This window comes from Dama dama, chromosome 17 (genome assembly GCF_033118175.1).
Source record: "Dama dama isolate Ldn47 chromosome 17, ASM3311817v1, whole genome shotgun sequence".
Classification (NCBI taxonomy): Eukaryota; Metazoa; Chordata; class Mammalia; order Artiodactyla; family Cervidae; genus Dama; species Dama dama.
The window spans coordinates 1850326-1862583 of NC_083697.1; positions in this window are offsets into that span (position 1 = coordinate 1850326).

Sequence of the window (12258 nt, forward strand, 5' to 3'; positions counted from 1 at the left end):
CTCCACGTGAGGTCGGAGAACCAGGGTCCCTTTCCACGTGCCACAGGGATCCTGGGACTCCTATCCATTTTCAAGAGGAGTCAGGCATCGTCTCCTTTGGAAGCATTGATCTCCGCGGACCTCTCGAATTTTCAAAGGATGTGAGGCCACCGGTCGCGATGAGGCGGAAAATTAGGTCTTTCTCTGTGGTCTCCACAGGGGATTCAGACATCCCTTCGTCTTGGGAGATGCAAGACCAGCATGCATTCAATTCACTGCAGGGATATCCGGCCTTACTTCGAGTCAGAGCATCTCGGTGTCCATTCCACTTGAGGCCACAAACTCAGGGTCCCTCTCACCTACCTGTAGCTGAGAGAAGCCTCCTCTTGAGGTGCTTGTGGAAAGTTGGTATTCCTCTTGAGTCGAAGCCAGGCTCTAACCTCTCATTTCGAGTTGTTTTGGCGTCCACGGAGCCCTTTCGTGTTGCTCCAGTGACCTCAGGATCCCTCTAGACTTGAGACAGTGATCTTGGGTTTTCTCTGGAGTGCCTTCAAGGAAATCAAGGCTCCTATCACGTTTGATGTGGAACACGGAATTGCTCTGCACGCACTGCAGGGGAATCGGGCCTCATCTCGCGGCGAGGGGGAAGTCTCATGGTTTTTCTCGAGTTGCGGCCGGAACCTGGGGTATATTCTCGAGTTACGACGGGGAGGGCCCTTCCAGACACGTGTTTGTTCAGCGACGTCAGGACTCCTGCCTAGGTGCGAGGGACACCTCGGGATTCTCCTCGAGTCTTGGCATGGCAATGGGGACGCGTCTCCACGTGAGGCGGGAGACCCAGGGTCCCTTTCCACGTGCCACAGGGATCCTGGGACTCCTATCCATTTTCAAGAGGTGTCAGGCATCGTCTCCTTTGGAAGCATTGATCTGCGCAGACCTCTCGAGTTTTCAAAGGATGTGAGGCCTCCGGTCGCGTTGAGGCGGAGGACTAGGTCTTTCTCTGTGTTCTGCACAGGGGATTCAGACATCCCTTCGTCTTGGGAGATGTAAGATGAGCCTGCATTCAATTCACTGCAGGGATGTCCGGACTTACTTCGAGTCAGAGCATCTCGGTGTCCATTCCACTTGAGGCCACAAACTCAGGGTCCCTCTCACTTACCTGTAGCTGAGAGAAGCCTCCTCTTGAGGTGCTTGTGGAAAGTTGGTATTCCTCTTGAGTCTAAGCCAGGAACTAAGCTCTCATCTCGAGTTGATTTGGGGTCCACGGAGCCCTTTCGTGTTGCTCCAGTGACCTCATGATCCCTCTAGACTTGAGACAGTGATGTAGGGTTTTCTCTGGAGTGCCATCAAGTATATCAAGGCTCCTTTCACGTTTGAAGTGGAACACGGAATTGCTCTGCACGCAGTGCAGAGGAATCGGGCCTCAACTCGCGGCGAGGGGGAAGTCTCATGGTTTGTCTCGAGTTGCGGCCGGAACCTGGGGTATATTCTCGAGTTACGACGGGGAGGGCCCTTCCAGACACGTGTTTGTTCAGCGACGTCAGGACTCCTGCCTAGGTGCGAGGGACAACTCGGGATTCTCCTCGAGTCTTGGCATGGCAATTAGGACGCGTCTCCACGTGAGGCGGGAGACCCAGTGTCCCTTTCCACGTGCCACAGGGATCCCGGGACTCCTATCCATTTTCAAGAGGAGTCAGGCATCGTCTCCTTTGGAAGCATTGATCTCTGCAGACCTCTCGAGTTTTCAAAGGATGTGAGGCCTCTGGTCACGATGAGGCGGAGGACTAGGTCTTTCTCTGTGGTCTCCACAGGGGATTCAGACATCCCTTCGTCTTGTGAGATGCAAGACGAGCCTGCATTCAATTCACTGCAGGGATATCTGGCCTTACTTCGAGTTAGAGCATCTCGGTGTCCATTCCACTAGAGGCGACAAACTCAGGGTCCCTCTCACATACCATTAGCTGAGAGTAGCCTCCTCTTGAGGTGCTTGTGGAAAGTTAGTATTCCTCTCGATTTGAAGCCAGGGACTAAGCTCTCATCTCGAGTGGATTTGGGGTCCACGGAGCCCTTTCGTGTTGCTCCAGTGACCTCAGGATCCCTCTAGACTTGAGACAGTGATCTTGGGTTTTCTCTGGAGTGCCATCAAGGAAATCAAGGCTCCTTTCATTTTTGATGTGGAATACGGAATTGCTCTGCACGCAGGGCAGGGGAATCGGGCCTCATCTCGCGGCGATGGGGAAGTGTCATGGTTTTTCTCGAGTGCGGCCGGAACCTTGGGTATATTCTCGAGTTACGACGGGGAGGGCCCTTCCAGACACAGTTTTGTTCAGCGACGTGAGGACTCCTGCCTAGGTGCGAGGGACACCTCGGGATTCTCCTCGAGTCTTGGCATGGCAATTTGGACGCGTCTCCACGTGAGGCGGGAGACCCAGGGTCCCTTTCAACGTGCCACAGGGATCCTGGGACTCCTATCCATTTTCAAGATGAGTCAGGCATCGTCTCCTTTGGAAGCATTGATCTCCGCGGACCTCTCGAGTTTTCAAAGGATGTGAGGCCTCCGGTCGCTATGAGGCGGAGAACTCGGTCTTTCTCTGTGTTCTGCACAGGGGATTCAGACATCCCTTCGTCTTGGGAGATGCAAGACGAGCCTGCATTCAATTCACTGCAGGGTTATCCGGCCTTACTTCGAGTCAGAGCATCTCGGTGTCCATTCCACTTGAGGCCACAAACTCAGGGGCCCACTCACATACCTGTAGCTGAGAGAAGCCTCCTCTTGAGGTGCTTGTGGAAAGTTGGTATTCCTCTTGAGTGGAAGCCAGGGACTAAGCTCTCATCTCGAGTTGATGTGGGGTCCACGGAGCCCTTTCGTGTTGCTCCAGTGACCTCAGCATCCCTCTAGACTTGAGACAGTGATCTTGGGTTTTCTCTGGAGTGCCATCAAGGAAATCAAGGGTCCTTTCATTTTTGATGTGGAATACGGAATTGCTCTGCACGCAGTGCAGGGGAATCGGGCCTCATTTCGCTGCGAGGGGGAAGTCTCATGGTTTTTCTCGAGTTGCGGCCGGAACCTGGGGTATATTCTCGAGTTACGACGGGGAGGGCCCTTCCAGACACGGGTTTGTTCAGCGACGTCAGGACTTCTGCCTAGGTGCGAGGGACACCTCGGGATTCTCCTCGAGTCTTGGCATGGCAATTGGGACGCGTCTCCACGTGAGGCGGGAGACCCACGGTCCCTTTCCACGTGCCACAGGGATCCTCGGACTCCTATCCATTTTCAAGAGGAGTCAGGCATCGTCTCCTTCGGAAGTATTGATCTCCGCGGACCTCTCGAGTTTTCAAAGGATGTGAGGCCTCCGGTTGCGTTGAGGCGGAGGACTAGGTCTTTCTCTGTGGGCTCCACAGGGGATTCAGACAACCCTTCGTCTTGGGAGATGCAAGACGAGCCTGCATTCAATTCACTGCAGGGATATCCGGCCTTAATTCGAGTCAGAGCATCTTGGTGTCCATTCCACTTGAGGCCACAAACTCAGGGTCCCTCTGACATACCTGTAGCTGAGAGAAGCATCCTCTTGAGGTGCTTGTGGATAGTTGGTATTCCTCTTGAGTCGAATCCAGGGACTAAGCTCTCATTTCGAGTAGATTTGGGGTCCACGGAGCCCTTTCCTGTTGCTACAGTGACCTCAGGATCCCTCTAGACTTGAAACAGTGATCTTGGGTTTTCTCTGGAGTGCCATTAAGGAAATCAAGGCTGCTTTCACGTTTGATGTGGAACACGGAATTGGTCTGCACGCAGTGCAGGGGAATCGGGCCTCATCCAGCGGCGAGGGGGAAGTCTCATGGTTTTTCTCGAGTTGCGGCCGGAACCTGGGGTATATTCTCGAGTTACGACGGGGAGGGCCCTTCCAGACACAGGTTTGTTCAGCGACGTGAGGACTCCTGCCTAGGTGCGAGGGACACCTCGGGATTCTCCTCGAGTCTTGGCATGGCAATTTGGACGCGTCTCCACGTGAGGCGGGAGACCCAGGGTCCCGTTCCACGTGCCACAGGGATCCTGGGACTCCTATCCATTTTCAAGAGGAGTCAGGCATCGTCTCCTTTGGAAGCATTGATCTCCACGGACCTCTCGAGTTTTCAAAGGATGTGAGGCCTCCGGTCGCGATGAGGCGGAGAACTCGGTCTTTCTCTGTGGTCTCCACAGGGGATTCAGACATCCCTTCGTCTTGGGAGATGCAAGACGAGCCTGCATTCAATTCACTGCAGGGATATCCGGCCTTACTTCGAGTCAGAGCATCTCGGTGTCCATTCCACTTGAGGCCACAAACTCAGGGGCCCACTCACATACCTGTAGCTGAGAGAAGCCTCCTCTTGAGGTGATTGTGGAAAGTTGGTATTCCTCTTGAGTGGAAGCCAGGGACTAAGCTCTCCTCTCGAGTTGATTTGGGGTCCACGGAGCCCTTTCGTGTTGCTCCAGTGACCTCAGGATCCCTCTAGACTTGAAACAGTGATCTTGGGTTTTCTCTGGAGTGCCATCAAGGAAATCAAGGCTCCTTTCATTTTTGATGTGGAATACGGAATTGCTCTGCACGCAGTGCAGTGGAATCGGGCCTCATCTCGCGGCGAGGGGGAAGTCTCATGGTTTTTCTCGAGTTGCGGCCGGAACCTGGGGTATATTCTCGAGTTACGACGGGGAGGGCCCTTCCAGACACGTGTTTGTTCAGCGACGTCAGGACTCCTGCCTAGGTGCGAGGGACACCTCGGGATTCTCCTCGAGTCTTGGCATGGCAATGGGGACGCGTCTCCACGTGAGGCGGGAGACCCAGGGTCCCTTTCCACGTGCCACAGGGATCCTGGGACTCCTATCCATTTTCAAGAGGTGTCAGGCATCGTCTCCTTTGGAAGCATTGATCTGCGCAGACCTCTCGAGTTTTCAAAGGATGTGAGGCCTCCGGTCGCGTTGAGGCGGAGGACTAGGTCTTTCTCTGTGTTCTGCACAGGGGATTCAGACATCCCTTCGTCTTGGGAGATGTAAGATGAGCCTGCATTCAATTCACTGCAGGGATGTCCGGACTTACTTCGAGTCAGAGCATCTCGGTGTCCATTCCACTTGAGGCCACAAACTCAGGGTCCCTCTCACTTACCTGTAGCTGAGAGAAGCCTCCTCTTGAGGTGCTTGTGGAAAGTTGGTATTCCTCTTGAGTCTAAGCCAGGAACTAAGCTCTCATCTCGAGTTGATTTGGGGTCCACGGAGCCCTTTCGTGTTGCTCCAGTGACCTCATGATCCCTCTAGACTTGAGACAGTGATGTTGGGTTTTCTCTGGAGTGCCATCAAGTAAATCAAGGCTCCTTTCACGTTTGAAGTGGAACACGGAATTGCTCTGCACGCAGTGCAGAGGAATCGGGCCTCAACTCGCGGCGAGGGGGAAGTCTCATGGTTTGTCTCGAGTTGCGGCCGGAACCTGGGGTATATTCTCGAGTTACGACGGGGAGGGCCCTTCCAGACACGTGTTTGTTCAGCGACGTCAGGACTCCTGCCTAGGTGCGAGGGACAACTCGGGATTCTCCTCGAGTCTTGGCATGGCAATTAGGACGCGTCTCCACGTGAGGCGGGAGACCCAGTGTCCCTTTCCACGTGCCACAGGGATCCTGGGACTCCTATCCATTTTCAAGAGGAGTCAGGCATCGTCTCCTTTGGAAGCATTGATCTCTGCAGACCTCTCGAGTTTTCAAAGGATGTGAGGCCTCTGGTCACGATGAGGCGGAGGACTAGGTCTTTCTCTGTGGTCTCCACAGGGGATTCAGACATCCCTTCGTCTTGTGAGATGCAAGACGAGCCTGCATTCAATTCACTGCAGGGATATCTGGCCTTACTTCGAGTTAGAGCATCTCGGTGTCCATTCCACTAGAGGCGACAAACTCAGGGTCCCTCTCACATACCATTAGCTGAGAGTAGCCTCCTCTTGAGGTGCTTGTGGAAAGTTAGTATTCCTCTCGATTTGAAGCCAGGGACTAAGCTCTCATCTCGAGTGGATTTGGGGTCCACGGAGCCCTTTCGTGTTGCTCCAGTGACCTCAGGATCCCTCTAGACTTGAGACAGTGATCTTGGGTTTTCTCTGGAGTGCCATCAAGGAAATCAAGGCTCCTTTCATTTTTGATGTGGAATACGGAATTGCTCTGCACGCAGGGCAGGGGAATCGGGCCTCATCTCGCGGCGATGGGGAAGTGTCATGGTTTTTCTCGAGTGCGGCCGGAACCTTGGGTATATTCTCGAGTTACGACGGGGAGGGCCCTTCCAGACACGTGTTTGTTCAGCGACGTCAGGACTCCTGCCTAGGTGCGAGGGACACCTCGGGATTCTCCTCGAGTCTTGGCATGGCAATGGGGATGCGTATCCACGTGAGGCGGGAGACCCAGGGTCCCTTTCCACGTGCCACAGGGATCCTGGAACTTCTATCCTTTTCAAGAAGAGTCAGGCATCGTCTCCTTTGGAAGCATTGATCTCCGCAGACCTCTCGAGTTTTCAAAGGATGTGATGCCTCCAGTCTCGATGAGGCGGAGGACTAGGTCTTTCTCTGTCGTCTCCACAGGGGATTCTGACATCCCTTCGTCTTGGGAGATGCAAGACGAGCCTGCATTCAATTCACTGCAGGGTTATCCGGCCTTACTTCGAGTCAGAGCATCTCGGTGTCCATTCCACTTGAGGCCACAAACTCAGGGGCCCACTCACATACCTGTAGCTGAGAGAAGCCTCCTCTTGAGGTGCTTGTGGAAAGTTGGTATTCCTCTTGAGTGGAAGCCAGGGACTAAGCTCTCATCTCGAGTTGATTTGGGGTCCACGGAGCCCTTTCGTGTTGCTCCAGTGACCTCAGCATCCCTCTAGACTTGAGACAGTGATCTTGGGTTTTCTCTGGAGTGCCATCAAGGAAATCAAGGGTCCTTTCATTTTTGATGTGGAATACGGAATTGCTCTGCACGCAGTGCAGGGGAATCGGGCCTCATCTCGCGGCGAGGGGGAAGTCTCATGGTTTTTCTCGAGTTGCGGCCGGAACCTGGGGTATATTCTCGAGTTACGACGGGGAGGGCCCTCCAGACACGGGTTTGTTCAGCGACGTCAGGACTCCTGCCTAGGTGCGAGGGACACCTCGGGATTCTCCTCGAGTCTTGCCATGGCAATTGGGACGCGTCTCCACGTGAGGCGGGAGACCCACGGTCCCTTTCCACGTGCCACAGGGATCCTCGGACTCCTATCCATTTTCAAGAGGAGTCAGGCATCGTCTCCTTCGGAAGTATTGATCTCCGCGGACCTCTCGAGTTTTCAAAGGATGTGAGGCCTCCGGTTGCGTTGAGGCGGAGGACTAGGTCTTTCTCTGTGGGCTCCACAGGGGATTCAGACAACCCTTCGTCTTGGGAGATGCAAGACGAGCCTGCATTCAATTCACTGCAGGGATATCCGGCCTTAATTCGAGTCAGAGCATCTTGGTGTCCATTCCACTTGAGGCCACAAACTCAGGGTCCCTCTGACATACCTGTAGCTGAGAGAAGCATCCTCTTGAGGTGCTTGTGGATAGTTGGTATTCCTCTTGAGTCGAATCCAGGGACTAAGCTCTCATTTCGAGTAGATTTGGGGTCCACGGAGCCCTTTCCTGTTGCTACAGTGACCTCAGGATCCCTCTAGACTTGAAACAGTGATCTTGGGTTTTCTCTGGAGTGCCATTAAGGAAATCAAGGCTGCTTTCACGTTTGATGTGGAACACGGAATTGGTCTGCACGCAGTGCAGGGGAATCGGGCCTCATCCAGCGGCGAGGGGGAAGTCTCATGGTTTTTCTCGAGTTGCGGCCGGAACCTGGGGTATATTCTCGAGTTACGACGGGGAGGGCCCTTCCAGACACAGGTTTGTTCAGCGACGTGAGGACTCCTGCCTAGGTGCGAGGGACACCTCGGGATTCTCCTCGAGTCTTGGCATGGCAATTTGGACGCGTCTCCACGTGAGGCGGGAGACCCAGGGTCCCGTTCCACGTGCCACAGGGATCCTGGGACTCCTATCCATTTTCAAGAGGAGTCAGGCATCGTCTCCTTTGGAAGCATTGATCTCCACGGACCTCTCGAGTTTTCAAAGGATGTGAGGCCTCCGGTCGCGATGAGGCGGAGAACTCGTTCTTTCTCTGTGGTCTCCACAGGGGATTCAGACATCCCTTCGTCTTGGGAGATGCAAGACGAGCCTGCATTCAATTCACTGCAGGGATATCCGGCCTTACTTCGAGTCAGAGCATCTCGGTGTCCATTCCACTTGAGGCCACAAACTCAGGGGCCCACTCACATACCTGTAGCTGAGAGAAGCCTCCTCTTGAGGTGATTGTGGAAAGTTGGTATTCCTCTTGAGTGGAAGCCAGGGACTAAGCTCTCCTCTCGAGTTGATTTGGGGTCCACGGAGCCCTTTCGTGTTGCTCCAGTGACATCAGGATCCCTCTAGACTTGAGACAGTTATCTTGGGTTTTCTCTGGAGTGCCATCAAGGAAATTAAGGCTCCTTTCACGTTTGATGTGGAACACGGAATTGCTCTGCACGCAGTGCAGGGGAATCGGGCCTCATCTCGCGGAGAGGGGGAAGTCTCATGGTTTTTCTCGAGTTGCGGCCGGAACCTGGGGTATATTCTCGAGTTACGACGGAGAGGGCCCTTCCAGACACGTGTTTGTTCACCGACCTCAGGACTCCTGCCTAGGTGCGAGGGACACCTCGGGATTCTCCTCGAGTCTTGGCATGGCAATTGGGACGCGTCTCCACGTGAGGCGGGAGACCAAGTGTCCCTTTCCACGTGCCACAGTGATCCTGGGACTCCTATCCATTTTCAAGAGGAGTCAGGCATCGTCTCCTTTGGAAGCATTCATCTCTGCAGACCTCTCAAGTTTTCAAAGGATGTGAGGCCTCCGGTCACGATGAGGCGGAGGACTAGGTCTTTCTCTGTGGTCTCCACAGGGGATTCAGACATCCCTTCGTCTTGCGAGATGCAAGACGAGCCTGCATTCAATTCACTGCAGGGATGTCCGGCCTTACATCGAGTCAGAGCATCTCGGTGTTCATTGCACTTGAGGCCACAAACTCAGGGTTCCTTTCACATACCTGTAGGTGAGAGCAGCCTCCTCTTGAGGTGCTTGTGGAAAGTTGGTATTCCTCTTGAGTCTAAGCGAGGGACTAAGCTCTCATCTCGAGTTGATTTGGGGTCCACGGAGCCCTTTCGTGTTGCTCCAGTGACCTCAGGATCCCTCTAGACTTGAGACAGTGATCTTGGATTTTCTCTGGAGTGCCATCAAGGAAATCAAGGCTCCTTTCACGTTTGATGTGGAACACGGAATTGCTCTGCACGCAGTGCAGGGGAATCGGGCCTCAACTCGCGGCGAGGTGGAAATCTCATGGTTTTTCTCGAGTTGCGGCCGGAACCATGGGTATATTCTCGAGTCACGACGGGGAGGTCCCTTTCAGACACGTGTTTGTTCAGCGACGTCAGGACCCTGCCTAGGTGCGAGGGACACCTCGGGATTCTCCTCGAGTCTTGGCATGGCAATTGGGACGCGTCTCCACGTGAGGGGGGAGACCCAGGTTCCCTTTCCACGTGCCACAGTGATCCTGGGACTCCTATCCATTTTCAAGAGGAGTCAGGCATCGTCTCCTTTGGAAGCATTGATCTCTGCAGACCTCTCGAGTTTTCAAAGGATGTGAGGCCTCCGGTCGCGTTGAGGCGGAGGACTAGGTCTTTCTCTGTGTTCTGCACAGGGGATTCAGACATCCCTTCGTCTTGGGAGATGCAAGACGAGCCTGCATTCAATTCACTGCAGGGATATCCGGCCTTACTTCGAGTCAGAGCATCTCGGTGGCCATTCCACTTGAGGCCACAAACTCAGGGTCCCTCTCACATACCTGTAGCTGAGAGAAGACTCCTCTTGAGGTGCTTGTGGAAAGTTGGTGTTACTCTTGAGTCGAAGCCAGGGACTAAGCTCTCATCATGAGTTGATTTGGGTTATACGGAGCCCTTTCATGTTGCTCCAGTGACCTCAGGATCCCTCTAGACTTGAGACAGTGATCTTGGGTTTTCTCTGGAGTGCCATCAAGGAAATCAAGGCTCCTTTCACGTTTGATGTGGAACACGGAATTGCTCTGCACGCAGTGCAGGGGAATCGGGCCTCAACTCGCGGCAGGGAAGAAATCTCATGGTTTTTCTCGAATTGCGGCCGGAACCTGGGGTATATTCTCGAGTTACGACGGGGAGGGCCCTTCCAGACACGTGTTTGTTCAGCGATGTCAGGACTCCTGCCTAGGTGCGAGGGACACCTCGGGATTCTCCTCGAGTCTTGGCATGGCAATTGGGATGCGTCTCCACGAGAGGCCGGAGACCCAGGGTCCCTTTCCACGTGCCACAGTGATCCTGGGACTCCTATCCATTTTCAAGAGGAGTCAGGCATCGTCTCCTTTGGAAGCATTGATCTCTGCAGACCTCTCCAGTTTTCAAAGGATGTGAGGCCCCCGGTCGCTATGAGGCGGAGGACTAGGTCTTTCTCTGTGGTCTCCACAGGGGATTCAGACAACCCTTCGTCTTGGGAGATGCAAGACGAGCCTGCATTCAATTCACTGCAGGGATATCCGGCCTTACTTCGAGTCAGAGCATCTCGGTGTCCATTGCACTTGAGGCCACAAACTCAGAGTCCCTCTCACATACCATTAGCTGAGAGTAGCCTCCTCTTGAGGTGCTTGTGGAAAGTTGGTATTCCTCTTGAGTCGAAGCCAGGGACTAAGCTCTCATCTCGAGTTGATTTGGGTTATACGGAGCCCTTTCATGTTGCTCCAGTGAGCTCAGGATCCCTCTAGACTTGAGACAGTGATCTTGGGTTTTCTCTGGAGTGCCATCAAGGAAATCAAGGCTCCTTTCACGTTTGATGTGGAACACGGAATTGCTCTGCACGCAGTGCAGGGGAATCGGGCCTCAACTCGCGGCGAGGGGGAAATCTCATGGTTTTTCTCGAATTGCGGCCGGAACCTGGGGTATATTCTCGAGTTACGACGGGGAGGGCCCTTCCAGACACGTGTTTGTTCAGCGATGTCAGGACTCCTGCCTAGGTGCGAGGGACACCTCGGGATTCTCCTCGAGTCTTGGCATGGCAATTGGGACGCGTTTCCACGAGAGGCCGGAGACCCAGGGTCCCTTTCCACGTGCCACAGGGATCCTGGGACTCCTATCCATTTTCAAGAGGAGTCAGGCATCGTCTCCTTTGGAAGTATTGATCTCCGCGGACCTCTCGAGTTTTCAAAGGATGTGAGGCCTCCGGTCGCGTTGAGGCGGAGGACTAGGTCTTTCTCTGTGGTCTCCACAGGGGATTCAGACAACCCTTCGTCTTGGGAGATGCAAGACGAGCCTGCATTCAATACACTGCAGGGATATCCGGCCTTACTTCGAGTCAGAGCATCTCGGTGTCCATTCCACTTGAGGCCACAAACTCAGGGTCCCTCTGACATACCTGTAGCTGAGAGAAGCCTCCTCTTGAGGTGCTTGTGGAAAGTTGGTATTCCTCTTGATTCTAAGCCAGGGACTAAGCTCTCATCTCGAGTTGATTTGGGGTCCACGGAGCCCTTTCGTGTTGCTCCAGTGACCTCAGGATCCCTCTAGACTTGAGACAGTGATCTTGGGTTTTCTCTGGAGTGCCATCAAGGAAATCAAGGCTCCTTTCATTTTTGATGGGGAATACGGAATTGCTCTGCACGCAGGGCAGGGGAATCGGGCCTCATCTCGCGGCGATGGGGAAGTCTCATGGTTTTTCTCGAGTTGCGGCCGGAACCTGGGGTATATTCTCGAGTTACGACGGGGAGGGCCCTTCCAGACACGTGTTTGTTCAGCGACATCAGGACTCTTGACTAGGTGCGAGGAACACCTCGGGATTCTCCTCGAGTCTTGGCATGGCAATTGGGACGCGTCTCCACGTGAGGCGGGAGACCCAGTGTCCCTTTCCACGTGCCACAGTGATCCTGGGACTCCTATCCATTTTCAAGAGGAGTCAGGCATCGTCTCCGTTGGAAGCATTTATCTCTGCAGACCTCTCGAGTTTTCAAAGGATGTGAGGCCTCCGGTCACGATGAGGCGGAGGACTAGGTCTTTCTCTGTGGTCTCCACAGGGGATTCAGACATCCCTTCGTCTTGGGAGATGCAAGACGAGCTTGCATTCAATTCACTGCAGGGATATCCGGCCTTACTTCGAGTCAGAGCATCTCGGTGTCCATTGCACTTGAGGCCACAAACT